Source organism: Octodon degus, unplaced genomic scaffold (assembly GCF_000260255.1).
Source record: "Octodon degus isolate 3935 unplaced genomic scaffold, OctDeg1.0 scaffold00191, whole genome shotgun sequence".
NCBI classification, from domain to species: domain Eukaryota; kingdom Metazoa; phylum Chordata; class Mammalia; order Rodentia; family Octodontidae; genus Octodon; species Octodon degus.
Window position 1 is genome coordinate 2863622 of NW_004524767.1, and position 17772 is coordinate 2881393.

Sequence of the window (17772 nt, forward strand, 5' to 3'; positions counted from 1 at the left end):
TGTTCTCTTCCTTTTTTCAATGTTTTATTCTCTTTAAAAAATAAAATAAAAATAAAAGACTATTATTTTTATTTTAAGAAATAAGATGAGTAATCCTCCACTTCCTGAGGAAATCTATAAAAAGCTACAACTTCACTTAATTTTGAACGACTGAAGCTTCTTTCACAGAGGTTGATGCCAGGCAGAGAGGCCTGCTCCTACTGTCCTGATTCAGTATAGTAACAGAAGAGGTCCAATTACCTCAGCTAGGCAAAGACCAAGTAACATACAAATCAGAGGGTAAAACAAAATTGTCATGGTTTTTATTTTTTTAATTTTATTTATTTATTTATATTTAGTATCGAATCTGTAGGGTCTCACTACACAGATTGGACTTATAGTGATCCTTCTGTTTTCAGCCTCACAAGCACTGGGATTACAGGTGTGTGCCATCATGCCCAGTCTCAACCACAGTCTTAGCATGCCCCGGTGGTGGGGCCAGCATAGCACGCCAGGGATCAAACCCCTGCCCTGCGTCTGTCTAAGCAGGCACTTTACTCCATTGAGCTAACTGGCTGGCTCAAAATTGTTATGGATTTTAAATGGCCTAAAAACTATACAATGAAGTAATCCAAAGATGAAATAACCAGAAATATTTGGAATATATATATATATATATATATATATATATATATATATATATATATCAACAAATCAATGAAGAAAGAAATGATAATAATAATACATGAAGAGATATAATACATTTAATGACAACAAGACTGGATTTAGTAATATAGATAGTTCTCCACCCAGTCCAGTCTTCTTAGTGATCTGTGGGTAAGAGAAGAAATCAGCACTATAGAGTTTCAGAACCATTGCTGTTACAGCAAAATAATATAAATACTGAAACTTAAATAGGCAGGAAAATAGACTAGAATAGTTGGAATAGTGGAAATCAGTGTAAGAGAGTTTAAGATTTATGACTAAGCAAGAACATGTGCCATAGGTAAAGGGTTAGACACACAGCTCACAGGAATAATGCAGACAATCTAAAACTAGAAATACACAAAAATGACAAGTAAGCTTTTATAAAGGTGCAAAAACAATTTGATGAAGAAATTATAATATTTCAATAAATACTATAGTTGGACAACCCAAGTCAAAAACGAAATTTGCATGAACTTCATGTTTACTATAGATCACCCTCAATGAAGCATAAACTTAAATTTATTAATCTGTTTATCTTACAAACCATGACAGCAATCTATGGGTAACTTTTGGAAATACATAGTGACAACAGTTATGTGGAATCTGTACCTGTATATGACATAGCTTGCTTCTTTTTCCATGTTCTCATTTCTTCCCTTCCTGCTCTCTTCCCCTCCTTATTTACAAATGCTTTGTTTCTTTCTATTCTTTTTTTCTCACCCTTCTGAGCCCCACACATGCCTTGTTCCATTTCTCATTTCAACATTTAAATAGCAGGAGTACAAAACTATAAAAAATGATTTCTAAGTTAGATAAGAATTCTTTGACTTAATGACAAAAATTTTGTTACATTGGACTTCATCAAAATTGCTTTAATCTAGCAATTAATTGGAAAGATTCTCACCCTGACTAACTATATATACTGATACCTGTGAACTAAGCAACTGCACTGAAGATGGTAATCTAATAGTAGTTTCATGCTTGGAGTGCCTGTCATTCTGGTCTTCTGAATACGGGCTGCTTGTCACGACATGCCAGTTGCTGCTGTGCTGTCTCTTGAATAGATGATTATTCAAAAAGAAGGGGGTGGTGAATGAAGGCAAGAGACAGGAAAAAGAATATTGTGGAACTGTCCTGCTTCAAGGCTATATATGGTGAGATTTTTGGACTTATATGTAAACATAAGAAGTATATAATTCTTTAGGCCTACTTTTTAAAATATATTCTAATTTTTAAATGTTTTTCATCATATTCTATAGGGACTTAAAGTTCAACATATCAATACTTGATGAAAAATACCTGTTCCATGTTATGCCTAAGATGTTTGATATTCAGACAGGTAGTGAGGTTAAGCTCAACAGCCTAGGTTGTATGGTAATAACAATAAGCTTCTCTTCTGGATGGTTAACAAACTAAGTTTGCAGACCAAAATTAGAGAAAAAGGAGGACCGCAAGGAAAGCCAACATTTTAGCCCTAGCCTTCCAAGGTCAATTAAGACTCAGGACATATGAGGACTTGTGCTGTACCGTCATGTAACTCAGTAGTGTCCCAAATTTTCTGATGAAGGAGATTATGGGTCCAAGGAGGAAAGTGATCAATGATGTAGAGTGTGCATAAGGAGAGTCACATGGAGAGAAAACATTCTCTCAGGCTTTCACAGAGAGCACATTGGCCAAGCAATGGCCGTGACTCATCCATATGGCTGACAATGACAAACAATCTGAGGTACAGGATCTCAGGATAAATCCTGAGGGGATTTCACTGACCTTATCATACCCAAAAGCTACAACTTTTGTTGCATAGGTCTTGCTTTACCTTGGTCTTCACCATCCAGCAGAAAAGTCAAAAAACGAAGTATAAGAAGTAAAGCCATAGTGTTATGTTGAGCTGTAGGGGACTCAGGTCAACAATTTCTGACATTGCCAGTGAAGCAGAAGACCCAATACTATAATGGACTACTGAACTCTTTTAGAATATTTTGTTGAGTTCGCACACCTATAATATTTAAATGATGGAACTTAACCAAAAAAAGGGGATACAGAGGAATGTCCATTTTGTATCTGTGCATTCAAAGTGGTTAGGCTAGATATATAGTTACATTCTCTTAATGAATAGAGGGATTTGTTCTAATAGTGTTTGTAAATAGTATATCAAATCTGCATCTTGTACAACAATTAACCATTAGGAAGAATGTATGCAATGTGTTAATTATTGAAACTGTCCTACCAATTTGTTTTGAAACTGTCTCATTGCTATTTGTTTCTCAATAAAATTATGGGAAAAATTGCCTTTGTTCTATAACATACTTTTAAATGAGTAACAAGTTAAAAACTGCAGTGTATGAGAAAAGCATTGTACAACATATATTTAACAAAGTACTAATGCCTAAAATATATTACAAACTGTCAATTAAATGCTAAAATAATTTAAATATAGGAGAAAGTACAGCAGATAATTGGGTGAAGAGAATATACAAAGAATATCAAAGCACATGAGACATAAGAGAAATGAAAATTAAAACCACTGTGAAGTATCTCCACATGTCTGGGTGTCTGCGATAGCATATTTTTAGAGTATAAAACTGGAAATAATACAAATATTCTTCACAGAGTGAGTAAGTAAACTACGGTATATTTATTTAATGAAATATATCTAGAAATAAGAAGTAATTGTTTATGTCCCATTTTGAATATCTCACAGCAATTATGTTGAGCACCAGAAAGATTCATGTTCTTGTTATATTTATTCAGAATTCTTGAAAGGATGAAATTGCAAAAGTAGAGGGAAACAGAAGAGCGAATGGTAGAGGTGCAGGAAGGCGAGAGCAGAAGGGAACTGGAAATGGCCTCAAAAGGCAACAGGAGAGCTCCCGGGGTGTAGAAATCTATACCTGACTGCACAAGCCTTAATGTCTTGGTGAAGAAATTGTACCTTGGTTCTGTGAGTTCTCATCATTAGGGAAAATAGTGAGTGGCAGCTGCATGACATTTTCTGCGTGATGTCTCACGACAGCACCTGACCCTTCAGGAGAGCCACTATGTTCATAAATACAGAATTGAACAGCTTTCACCCCGGCTAATGCAGCGTGGTCACTCGGCCCAGTATATAGAATCTGTCACATTCTTCCTTAATCATGTTATTATTTTTGTTTTTCTCACATGTGTGAGTTGCCTCCTTCTAAAAGCATAAGTTTTTCAAATACAAAGTTTGACACATATATGCACTAACATTCCCATGCACTTTTTGATAATTTTATAGCATTTAGGATTTTAAAAAATAGAGGCAACTATCTGACACCAACAATTTGATCATGAACAAATCAACCAATATAAGCCACAATAATAGCAAGTAAAAGATGTAATTTTACCTGTTTACATCAAAATATTAAGACTATCAATTTGGATAATATGCTTCGAGACTTTATCAATTATATACAGGCAATTATTATACCTTTTATGAGCAAATAATTAAGACACTGGATATTTAATTGATGTTGCCAAATGAATGATGAAATTATGTAATTAAACCAACTTATTCTACACGTGTCTGCATATCCATGCACAGAATATAAGAAAAGCTTTTAATTTTATTCATAGGTTATGTATTTATAATGCAAATTATATGAAGAAAAAATTATACAGCAACAGAGCATCATGGTGAGCTTTTTAGTGAATGGCTTTAAATATAGTAACATAATGCACTTTTTAACTTATTTTTCTCCTTTCAAGTGGTTATTCATCTGAGATCTCAGTTAATTAGAGCTCTGTCCAACGAAATTTTGACTTTGGGACATGAATCACTCTCTTGAAGTTTTATTAATAATTTCTGACATACTTCATTTGCTTGCTTATTCCTGTGATAATAAAAGAATGTCTAATGCATGAATTGAGGGTTACATCCTCATTTACACACTGCTTACAGGTGTTTGTCGGGATTCGAGAAACATTTGATAAATGATCTCCACAGAATTTCAGACTCTGCGGAAAATTTATTTTCTTATGTCTACTCTATTATATTGGTCAATTATCACTTCTGACTAATTGGCCTTACAAATTCATTTTTACAGAGATTTTCTTCTTCCTACTACAGTATTAAACATTATAAATTTTGTAATATAAATATTTATAAAATTGATGCTAATTAAATGCTGAGCTGATTGACTCATTTGAACCAGAGTATTAAATCAATTCCACACTTTACTATTTGACAGAGGTTCTAATGTATTGCTTGTTATCTGATACTTCAAGTCCAAATATGCATTGCTCAGATTTTATCTTGTTTTATGAATACAGCCCTATTGCATATAAAGGGAAGTTTTCACAGATTTCTTTGTGACTGCCAAAATACTGATTTAAAACAAGAACAGGAATGGAGAACTTACTGAAGTTTTTCATTTTGCCCTTAAAATTTAAGTCATTGAAATATATACAACATAAAATAGAACAATATGTAAAAACACAAAATTTCATTGCTGGAAATACAGATTACTTCTAGCATTGTCTGGTGGCTAGAATAATTGAATTGAATCACTGAACAGAGTTGAACTAACCTTTATTTTAGGAAATTATTTCTTCAAATGTAAAAGAAAGTTTATCATGATCCAAACAAGCCTATATCTTATCCTGTGAAAATATTCATGCTTGAATCAGAATCCCAACATTGCAGCAGTTGTTTGACCCTCAAGATTCCAGACCTGGGGCTGGTGAGATAGCTCAGCAGACTGAAGCTCAGGGACCATGGTTCAATCTTAGGCACCACATGCTGTGTCAGGTGGGTTGAGCCAGCCAGACTCCGGGCGTTGTGGCACATGCCTGTAATCCCTGTGCTGGGGAGGCTGAAAGCAGGAGGATCACCACAAGTCTGAGCTGCGTAGTGAGACCGTGTAACAACCAAATTCATTACAAAAAAAAAAAAAAAAAAGAATTCTGGACCACTCAGACCAATGTTCTTCAGGCCCTGCCCACACAGATGTGCTCGGGGGCTGGCAGAGGAAGCTGCAGCTCTTCTGAGCTGGAACAACATGCTTAGCCGTGTTACAATGGCGACACATGGATTTTGAAGAATTCTACATCAAATACGAATATTTTCAAGTGGTAGGATTTAATAATATTTTTTTTCCTTGGGTTTGAGATTTACTTCTGACTTGTCACTCTTTCCTAGTTCTCCCTTTTATAATTTGAATATCTGACGTGTGCCTGCTTCACCATTGTCTCGGGACATCCTTAACATGTTTGATTTCACAGATCCACAACTGGAAATCAGTTTCCTTCAGAAAGAATTGGACCTTGAGTATTATCTACATATGATTTAGGAAATATATGCAGAAGGCATTAAACTTAGACTCCAGTTGTCTGGAGCAAGGATTTTAAAAAATAGATTAAAATGTTGGAAGACACTGGCATAATTCACACACTTTTCATGGGAAAACATGAATTTGGACAAGAGGGCATTTTTCTGTTTCTATTAATTCATAAGTTTGTTCCATTCTCCACATATCTCACCTTTTATTTTTCTATTTGTATTTCCTTCTTGTTTCTTTTTGTCGTTTCCTCACAGCTCAAGTATCTGCTCCTTTACTCTGCTTTCAAGGTATAAAAATATTATCATTACAACTTATTTTTCTCATTTTTTCTCTTCTCAACTGTGCTTTATAATTACTAATTTCTCTAGTCTCTCCAACCTATTGTGTACTTCATTCTTTGTATACTATATAATCCATGATCGTAATTAAACAATTATTTCAACAATCATGCTATTTAACCCTACCCCATTATCACTTCTGGATGCAGAAACAGGAACATGTTAAAATACTTCTTAGGAAATGCTATTCTTCTGTTTATATTCTGTGAAATTTATCCATCTTATTTTCAGCAGAATTTTAATTGTGACACTTGTTGATGGTTCTTAGCAGTAGATCAGAAGTATGGTAAATTATCAGTGACTATCCAGACATAAACACTTCTAAATTTATAGGCTTATGGTTTCTACCACAACCACTTAACTATGTCATGTCTCATGGAACTACCCTTCACAGTCTATAAATAAGCACATCTGGCCTTGTTCCAATAAACTTCTTTAAAATAAAACTATGTGCTGGGAGGATTGGACGTGGGACTCCAGCTGACTGCCTACTCTTTCTGGCAAGGCCTTCACGGTGCTAATGTTCCCAATTGAATGACTGCTGTGACCTGCTCAGGACTAGCCCCTTCCCAAAGGCAGCTGTTCCTCCTGATCTGATCAAAAGAGCTGTACACTTCACAATGATGTTATGGCAGGTTTTAATTCATTTTGCCTGCCAGTTCACATTACTTAAAATTAATTTAACATTTATTATTTTTCAGTACATTGCTTGCCATTCTATTAGCATGTAAGCATCATTAAAATGATGCCCTTATGTGTTTTGCTTTGAGTAAGATCTGCAATACCCAGAACTTTATTATTTGTGTAGGTGCTCCAGTACACAGCTGTTCACAAGATGAAAGGTATAACACTAAGGAGAGTTAGCTAAGCTGGAAATAAATGTTTGGGACATATTTGAGGATAAATACTTTTCCATTCATTTTAATCATGTATTTTTTTAAAAAATCATATATTTTAATTGTAATATTTACTTGTAATTTAATTTTAAAATTATTTATTTATTTATTTATTTATTTATTTATTTATGGTCTCACTATGCAGTTCAGACTCATAGTGATCAGACTCGTAGCTCAGCCCCCCAGCACTGGGATTATAGGCTTACACCACCATGCCCAATTTCGATAGCTGGCACAGCATTGGGCCTGTAGGGTATGTGGTACCTGGGATCAAACCTGAGTCCTTGTGCTTGCCACAGGTAGTTAGACCACTGAGCTAGCTTCCCAGCCTGTAGTTTTTAATATCATCAATTTAGTGATATTTATCCAGTCTTTCTAATGACTCAGGAAGCAATGCTTAGGAAAACCCTTTAATCAAATACACATGTTTCTTTTCTTTAATACACACATAATATATAATTATCATTTCTTTAATATATGTATAGTCTAGCTCATAGCTATATATACATAGGCTATATATAATTTCATTCATATATAATTTCCATCTCTGTTTAAATATAGCTGTGTGTATAAATTATACAGTTGAAATATTACTAAATTTGAACTATTTTATACAAAAAGAGCACACTGTAGGTTTTTTTCCATTAACAAGAATGAGGACAGGAACAGAAAGGAGGGTCTGACTGGACATATTGGTGCCTGGAGAACCAGTAATGATATATGTAGGGGATGAAAAATACCATTCTGCATTTTCCATTTGTTATATCCATTAGTCCTGAGCAGCCAAAAAAATAAAAAATGATAAAAAATAAAGCAGAAGAAACTGAAGCTGCGATTTAATGGAGCCAAGTCTGTTTCATTATTTCCATCTCTCTCTCTCTCTCCTTTGTACCTTAGAGAGAAAGAAATCAGTCACAAAGCAGAATCTCCTGTTAGCGGGGAGATCCAACACGCCTGGTGAAGCCATGCTCAGGCGGACAGTAGTCCTCTTCTTCTCTGCAATGGTGCTGTCAGGGCTGAGGTCCCGGACTCAGGGTCTCTTTCCTCATCCTTCTTGAGCAGAGGGGATTATGCAGATCAGTCACAACACTGCGTCTGCCTAGGAAAACTTGTCTTGTGTGCTTGGCATAGGCTGAATTCATTTCTATACCACTGAGTGCCCACGGCTCAGAACTGTGACCAGCGGTAAACACAGCAGAGCTGGTCGGCAGCTCCGCGGAGTGGTTCCGGCAGGCACGTCCTTCGGAGGCCTGGGAGGAAGCTTCCCCTCCACTTCATTCTTCTCTCTGTTCTCTCGGTGTCTCTAGCTTACACTTTCTGTTGTTCTTTACCCCTTCTTCAGGATTTTGTCTCTCCATCTTTCACCTCTGAGCACTCCAAATTTTGCCTTTCCTGTACAAAAACGTTTAGATAATTTCTTAGCGTTTCTTTCATTAAAACAAGAAACGATTTACTCCAGCTTCACTATCCTGGAGGCACCAGAGAGGAAAGACGCTGGTAATAGAGGGCAAACATGCCCTTCAATCTTCATAGACTGCTGTGCATCACAAAGGCCTTTGGGGCTGTGATTCGTAATTTGGGCTTTCTGAATATAAAGAAAGAAAAATCTCTGGAGTATTATAAGCAGGAAAATTCAAAATTTCATAAGGATAGTCCATAAAACTCTTACTTGGGCTGGGGGTGCTGTGGGTTAGCTTCCAGAGAGTCTTTCCAAATTTTTACTGCCCTGCATAAAAAACTGAATAAGAGACTCGCAAAAAGGAGAGAGGCTTACCCTCGTTGGAAGGAAGAGAAGCACGCCCTGCAGTGTGAGAGCAGGCTACGCTGAGCAGGCACAGCGGCCTCACAGCTGCCCCTGACGTCTTTTGCATAGTCTCATTCTTCAGGCCAACACCAGACCTCAGCTGCTGTCAGAAACCTGCTTGACTTTGCACCAGATCTGAGGACAGCATTTTCTGCAGGCCCCCACTGCAGGGCTCGTTTCTCTGCACCCTGCGGACACGCCCTAGCCTCCAGCCTCGGGCTCAAAAAGGAGTTTGGGACAGAAGGACAATGGAAATGTTTAGTGTAGACGAGATCAGGACTTGACCTGAAGCACTATGTTTATTTTGCCAGATCAAGTTGTGCTGAGTTCTTTCCATATTTTCCAAAAGTTAAATGTTTCATGAATAAAGCTTGTTCTTCCTTACTTGTGCTTTTCTTTGAAGAACAAGAATAAAACTACCCTCGTGAGTGTTAAATTCACCATTTTCTACCATTGTTTCTTAGCAGGGACTGTATAGTTACGGGATTTTTTAAGTTGGCTAAACTAAGCGAGAGCTCTGTGGAGCACTGGCACCTCCAATGATTTTGTCAGCATCTCTCAGACATGGAAGAGAGTTATGCAAACGAAATGTTCCTCTGAAGATTAAAAACTCCAAGATGTTAAAGAAAGCTCTCCAGTATGCAAGAAAGAAAAATCAGACTTTGGATTCATACACATGAGTCTAAATTTGACCTTAAACTTTTAGTTTACTTTGTTTTTAAGTTTTACATTAGCATTAACATCCCAAGTCACCCTGGTAGCAACCTCTTACAGGAAAAACAGAGATCTACAGGGACTTCTTGGTAGTTCTCTTATTCAAATAACTCACTTAATGATATTCAGGCAATTCATTTTTGTCTAATAAGAAATAAGTCTATGAAGACATAATTCTGTGTGTTCAGTCAGAATATTATCTTTAACAGTCCTGTAAATAATAGTATATCTAGGATGCTTTCCCATGGAATAATTTTATTCCATATCTTTCTTTCTTTTTTCCCCTAATCTTTCAAGAAGAAAAACAGCTAAATTTTATACCTTTCTGAGCTTAAAAAATGTTTATTGATGATAATAAAATTTAATAATCTGCTAAACCATTGATGATAGTTTCAGAAAATTTTAAATTTTAATTTTAATGAAAACTCTCATATTTTAAGCCCATGCTCCAAAAATAAACTAATCATGTAGAATATACATTAAATCATGTTCTTACACTACAAACATATTATTTTTAACATAGACGATTACTAGTTTTTCCTAGGCCCTTATCGCTTTACACTACGTCCTGGCATTGTGGTGAACATCTATAGTCAGATCACTCTGAAAGCTGAATGAGGATGCAACTCAAGCTCAAGCATAGCCCGGGAAAATTAACAAAGACTGTTTCCTAATAAAAGGGGTCAGGGCTTGAGCTATTTCTCAGTACAAGGGGTCTGGCTTCAATCCGAGTGATGTAAAAGCAAACAAATGAACAACTGATTGTGCTAATTTCACTTGATCACTCTTCAAACTACACTTATATTGATGGACTAGAAACTCATTTAACGTCATTTGTAGAAAACCTTTGTAATAGGTCTAATTAATATTTTAAGTTAGGTGACAAAAGTTTTCCAATAGGAGATACTTCAGGGTAGATATGAATCCTCTCAGGTTATATGCCTCTAAATGTGATCATTGTATGTATTTTTATACTCTAAGAATAATATTGTCTACTCTGAATGTCTCTTCTATATCAGAACTAGTAAGATTTAATCTTCCTTTTTGTTTTGCTTAGTTTTAAATTCAAACTAGTATTTGACACTAAAATAGCTGTCATTACCTTCATTAATATTTCCAAATAACAAGTCGTGTGACTACTTTCATGTTGTATCTTTCTATGCATTCCACAGTTATCTTAATTTCAATATATATATATATATATATATATATATATAATTTTATTTCCCTTTGTATGTTTTGCTACTTTAAGGTCTTGCATGGTCATTGCCGTGTGCCCATTTTAAAGAGTAAGAAATTGTGATACTAACTTCAGGTTCTGTTTTCTAGAGTTTAGCCTTTATTAAGTTAACCAGACATAGTGAAACTTCCTACATTCCTACCTGCTCTTTCCACTTCCAGTGTTACTATCCCAGTACTGTTTTTTATAATTCCTCTTTAAATTTTAACTTAGGATTTATGCTTTGTCCCTGAGAGTAGGTTTTTTCTGTCCTTCAAAAGTGGATATGCTGGTATCTTCTTATATGATAAGGAGAAAAATCCGTGTATTAATGCTATAATTAAAACATGTTGCTGAATCTCTCAAAAACAAATCCTTTTCTAATATTATCTCAAGTGAATAATGCACCCCTATGTCTTACCTACTTACTATAATCTTATTTTACTGATAAATTAAGATTCTCTTCATTACTGACATGTATTGACTTATTAATATTGTTATCTTTCATTTTAAAATTACTATTTTTATTTCTTATCGCTCTGCTTAATTAACCTTATTTCCTACATTTCATTGGTAATTCCATATTATTCCTTTAGAACTAAATAAAAAATTAGACTTAGTAAAATGTTTTCTAACTTTCTCCAAAGAATTATGCTTTTTATATTGCTGAATTGAATTTTGGGGGTGCATGGGTACGAGGAATCAAACTCAGGACCTCGTGCTTCCAGGCAGGCACTATGCCACTGAGCTCTATCCCTGGCCCACTGAATTGAATTGTGATGTACTATAAGCTATTTTATTATTTTGGTGCTTCTAACTTTGACCAAACTCCAATACAAGATAGATCAACTTCTAAAACTTGGTCAGTGAATACAAACAAGAACTTCTCTTTAAGATGGGCTTGTTACCTTGTATATGAACCAGAATCCATTTTCAGTTCTGGAAGAAACTTTAATAGAGAAAGAGGACAAAAGAGATAAAGTCTTTCTCTGTGAAGTTGCTCGTCACTGAGGCCAAATCTGGGACTCACATGTTAAACGATGCATTTATTTGGGCTTGTGGCTTCAGAGCCTTCAACAAGTAGCTGGCTGACTCTGAGGCAGACATGGTGTGGCAGAGGGACACGGCAGAAGACAAGAGTGATGGTAGCCAAGGATCAGAGAGCAAAGAGAGACAGCTAGAGGGTGATTTACCACCGCAGAAGGGGTCACCAGGGCCCTCCCCAGCCGGCCTCACCTCCCCCAGTGCCATCAGGACCAGCCCAGTGAGCAGCTCACCTCCTGGGCTGCAGTTGCTGCCCACACACGGAGGCTCCAGGAGATGCCTCAGCTCAAAGCCCTGGTGGGGTCTGTTGTCTGGGCCAGGACACAGCTCAGTGTACAGCGCCTGCCAGGGTCTATTATCTGGTTGGCAGACAATCTCTTCAATGAAGGTTGCGTGATCAAGTATGGATGCTTGTTTGTGCTGGTGCTGTCTATCTATATGATAATGAGAATACTTGTTTCATAATGTGAAACATTAATTTAAATCTATTGAAATTCTTATATCTGTACAAAGGTTGAAGTAGATGATTAAAAGTGGTTCAGTTTATTTTATATTGAATAGCAATGTATGCACCCAAAAATGTTATTTTCTGGGAAGTATGTTTTTAGTGCATACCATTTTGCTGAGAAGAGAAAGATGAAATGAATTACAGATTCTAATTCTGTAAGAAAAGCATCCAAGCTTCCAAAAAGAGAAATAAAATTGCAAGTTATTTACTTCGAATTCATTTTACTTGATTTCTGTGCAATATAAACAATAACACTGATTGCTATAAAATATTATGTACAGAACATATAGAGATTTACACGGATTTGATTGTGAGGTCAGTGTAGAGCCTCTGCTGTATTTGTTCTTTAAATTTTCAAACTGTTGTTCTCTTTTAGAATCTTTTTATGACAACAATACAATGCAACGATATTCTAAACCAAAACCAAAGCCAAAAACCTGCGGCATTCACAAACTAATAGTACCAATGATAATACCTCAGATGAAGAGCGCATGTGACGCATAGGAGGCTGCTATAAATCTGTCTATCACAACATGTTCTGCTGACCTTTTAAAAAAATTCTGTTTTAAAAGTGCAGCAAAAATGATGCTGAACACAAATTTTAATTTAGAAGATAATTTAGATGAAATGGATGGTTTTTAATAGTTCTGCCAACTCATATCTTTTAAGCCAATTTTATCATTTATTTGCAAATGAAAAACAAAGAGGAAATTATCTCTAGATATTTATTCATCCAGAAAATCATATTTTAATATGAGTGATATTATAAAAGTGGTAGAGTTTTTTTTTTCTGAACTGGGGATTGAACTCAGGTCCTTGCACTTGCCAGGGAAGTACTTACTTCACTGAGCCATCTCCCCAGCCCCAAAAGTGGTAGTTTTATACTTTTACATTGAAAAATTTGCATATTAGTTGATGCGACTAAAAGATACTATCCTAAAAGTTGTCCATTTGTAAAAATGATTAAATAAAAATATCTTTATATTTTGTCTCAGAGACATTTTTAGTGTCTGGGATACTATACAGTATATATATATATATATATATATATATATATATATATGTATTTTTTGGGGGGAAGGTCTACAGGGTCTCACTACTAGATCGGACTTGTAGTGATCCACCTGTTTACAGCCTCCTAAGAGCTGGGATTACAAACCCCCAGCCCTTGAGCCTGCTTGCAGGCTCTTTAATTCGCTGAGCTATTTGGCTGACCCTGATGCAGTCTTTAAAGTGATCTCTAATAGCTGTAATTTCATTTCACAATATCACCAAAAATTTATTCTTTCATTCTTTTTTCTTTTCTGTGTTTTAGGGGAAGGGTGTACAGGGTATACAGGGTCTCACTACATAGATCAGACTCTTAGTTATCACCTGTTTACAGTCTCCCATGTGCTGGGATTACTGGCATGCACCACCACGCCAGTCTCAATTGCATCTCAGCATGCCCCAGGGATGGGGCTGGCACGACAAGCCTGCAGATCGAACCCCTGGCCCCTGTGTCTACCTAAGCAGGCACTTTAATCCGCTGAGCTATTTGGCCAGCCCTCATTAAAGATATATTCTAAAATAAGAAGTGTGTACTTTTATATCTTTTGTTTTGATCCAGATTTTAAAATTGTTTTCAGAAATAGTTAAACTCGATTATATTTTAAACTATCTTCTATTGCCACTGATCAAAATGTAAACTTCAAACCTGAGCCTCTTTCATATGAAATGCAAGCTAATGTCTATGCACTTGTAAGAATTTAAACATCAGAAAATTGAATTAACAAAAGATAATGTCTATCCGCAAAGCTTAAAATTGCATAGTTTGGTTTTTATTGAAGAAAACAGAACATTTAAGCAGCAACAGATATTTCCCATTAAAATATATTTTATATTTATTCAGTATATCTGGGAAATAAACAATTTTAAGTTTTTAAAAACCCAGCTTACTATTTATGTTTATCATAATAGTTCCTTCATTTTGTATATAAGTTGAAATAGAGAAATAAAATGCTTGCTGCTTTTGTGAGTATGATTTCTTATTCCCCACACAACACAAGATTGATGACAGTAAGAAAGGGTGTTAGCATGGGAAGTGTTGGAGAAAAGAAGGTAGAAAAGTACAAGAATTCTAAAAATATACCTCACAAAAGACAAAGCCAAAATATAGCTAAAAACTATTACTGATAAAATGAAATGGAAAACTAGCAATCACAAGATATTTTGAAAAATTCTAGAATGCTAGTAGTAGTAGATATTTAAAGTGGAACTATGTTGCCTCCAGTATGCAGATGTAGAAATACACAAGCACACATGCATACACATGCATACACATAACACACACACATTCACATGCACATCACAGAAAGTTGGCGCTCCTACTTTCATGCGCCAGTTTTCATGTCCCCATGCATGCATGTACTAAGAAATATCTCATAATTGATGGCCTGAGTATATATGACAGAGGTTTAGTCTTTCGTATCAAATCACACTACTGGAAATTGAAACCTAATGAACGTTTCTCATTAATTTTATAAATTTCTCTTGTTTAATGTGTATGCTTCCTGTGACCTATCCTAATCACAACTAAAGTGAATTTGAGAGTCAAAGCACCTTCAATGAGAAATGTGATACCTAGAAATCTGGAGGACTTTACTGAAGAGACACAAATAACAAAACACATAAACAAAAGGTGTTATCCATAAAAGCTTGATTTTCTTACTCATGAAACTCATGCACCTATGGACGTAGCTTTCATTGCTTAATGAAGTGAGAATACCAGGCACGAGCAGGCATGTCTTTCTCAATTGTACTTGAGGATGTTAGCTTGTGTGGCTGTGCTCTAGTCTGTTTTAATTTCTTGAATCTTGTTCTACTACATAGTTCTCATGCTGAGATCTGGTTGGAGGATAAGGTCAGTTGAAAAGTTAAAATTCTGAAAACATTCACTGCCTCTAAAGACATAGGCTGGGAATTGATACTATATCTCATGAACAAAGATAGTTTTAGTAAAAGCTAGCCTCATAGTCAAGACCAAATTATGTAGAGAATCAGCATGCAATTGTGGGGAAATCACAATAAAAATACACTGAACAATAAATTAATCTACTATATCACTCATGAAGGTAGATAGAGATCAAAGCAATTTTGTAAGTTGTCTTCCAAATTATTTGTAACAGACAGTGCTAGTAATAGTTTAATGAATGGAGTAGGCAGTCTTCACTATCCATGAAAAAAGTAAGACTTCTTTTCCTACTGTTTGAGTCTATTCTGATAGTATAGAAAAGAAAACAACTGCATTCCTAATTTATATAAATTAAATTAATTAAATTTTCATGACTATGCTCATGATAAAAGAACACAGTTGATTTCCACAAAGTCTTTAAGAGCAGCCTAAGAGAGCATTGGTCTACAATGACATGTAATTGGCAAAAGATTAGCCCCCAGACCCAGATACCAGAAGGAAAAAATTTCTAAGTGTCTCAGATTTAACATTACTTTCAACTTGACTTCCTAAAAAGTTGAATTTTCAGATAAGAGAGAGAATAGCAGTTGAAAAAGAAAAAAATAATTTGGATAGTTCTTTATATGGGCTTGGGAGATTTGTGAGTACATTGTCCTCTAGTTTGCCTTAAAATCCTATTGAGCTATGGTTGGAGGTTGGTAGCAGCAGTGGCAAAAGAAGAGCCCTATTCAGGTCTTCCAGGCAACCTACTACCAAAAGAATTGCTCTCTCCTAACCACCAATTCCTACTAGAATAGGCAAGGGGAGGCCAGGTATAGGGACGGACTTACAGCCGGCACTCTGCGGAGATCCAGAGTGACTGTTGGAGACAAACCTTGCTCAGGCCTCTGCCTAACTGTGGTGTCAACTTGAATGAGGTTGACTCACAGATTAGCAGAGCACAATTTGGGGTGTGGCCATGGCTAATTGTGGAGGAAGCACTCACCTTGGGAGTGGGTGACTCCATATGGGTTGGATGGGATTAAAAAGGGAAAGAAGAAAGTCTTCCATCTTGCTTCATTGGAGGAGTTTGCTTTGCCTTTGGACATTTGTATCTGGTTACGTCAGCCTTTTTGCACAGACTCTTTAGCCTTCCTACATTATCATTTTTACTTTTCTGCATGGACTTGAATCAGACTGCAGTGAGATCCGGGCTTTTGATTTTCAACTGGTGCCTCTGGGTCTTCAGTGCACAAATGGCCATTTTGCATTTTTGGATTCCTGACTGGACAGGTGACCGCTGTAAGCCTGTTTTGTAAATTTCTTTCTTTTTTGTTTCGTACCAGGAATTGAATTCAGGACCTTGTGCTTGCCAGGCAGGCACTGTGATGCTGAGCTATATTGAACTTTATTCCTGGCCCTATAAATTTTTATATCATATACATCATATAGGGGGATAAAGAGGGCATCTCAGGATCCGTGGAGATGTCCTCTGTACCCCCTCTATATGACCTTTCCTCTCTCAGATTGGAGCATATTTAAAGTGTCCTCATCCCTGATGTTTAACTTCCCTTTTGCCTTCCACAGAAGCCAGGGTACACTGTGATCACAAGTCCCTGCCCGTTTATTCCAACACCTTTCCACTTTATTCTTACTATCATTTCTCTCAATACAAACTTTGCATAATATTATAGTTTATGCATAAATGTCTTGAAAGATACTTGTGTATCTGGAATGTGATAAAATCATGGGGAAGCTACGCACTGTACTTACCAGTGAATTCATCCACTAATGAGGTCTGTAGTTGGCTGTGTTCTTAGGAGATCGGATTCATTTGAAGGTGGGTCGTGGTGTGAGATGGGAGGGTGTGTCCCTATCCTAAGCTGTGCCTTTCCCTCTCTGCTTGCTAGCTACCCCACAGTGAACAGCTGTCCCCACCTGCCATTTCTGCCATCGAGACTGCTGACAATGGACAGAATGCACTGAAACTGTGGATGGAAATAAATCTCTCCTCCTTTAGGTTCCGAGTGCCAGCTATGTCCTCCCAGAGGCAGTGTGAGAGTGGGCTAATGCACATATACAATCTTAAATTAGTATCTTGTCCTATGAAAATCTCAGCTGACACAGCAATCTAAGTTCAAGGAAACAACATAATGAGGGGAAGTGAAATGGGGAGTTGTCACTGAATGGGCATGAAGTTATTACATAACTTGAATAATTTTATAGACCTGCTGTACATCATAATGCCTGTAGTTCATAATGCATTGTATATTCTTGAAATTTTGAAAAAATGTCTTATATTAAGTATTTCCACTACCATGGCAAAA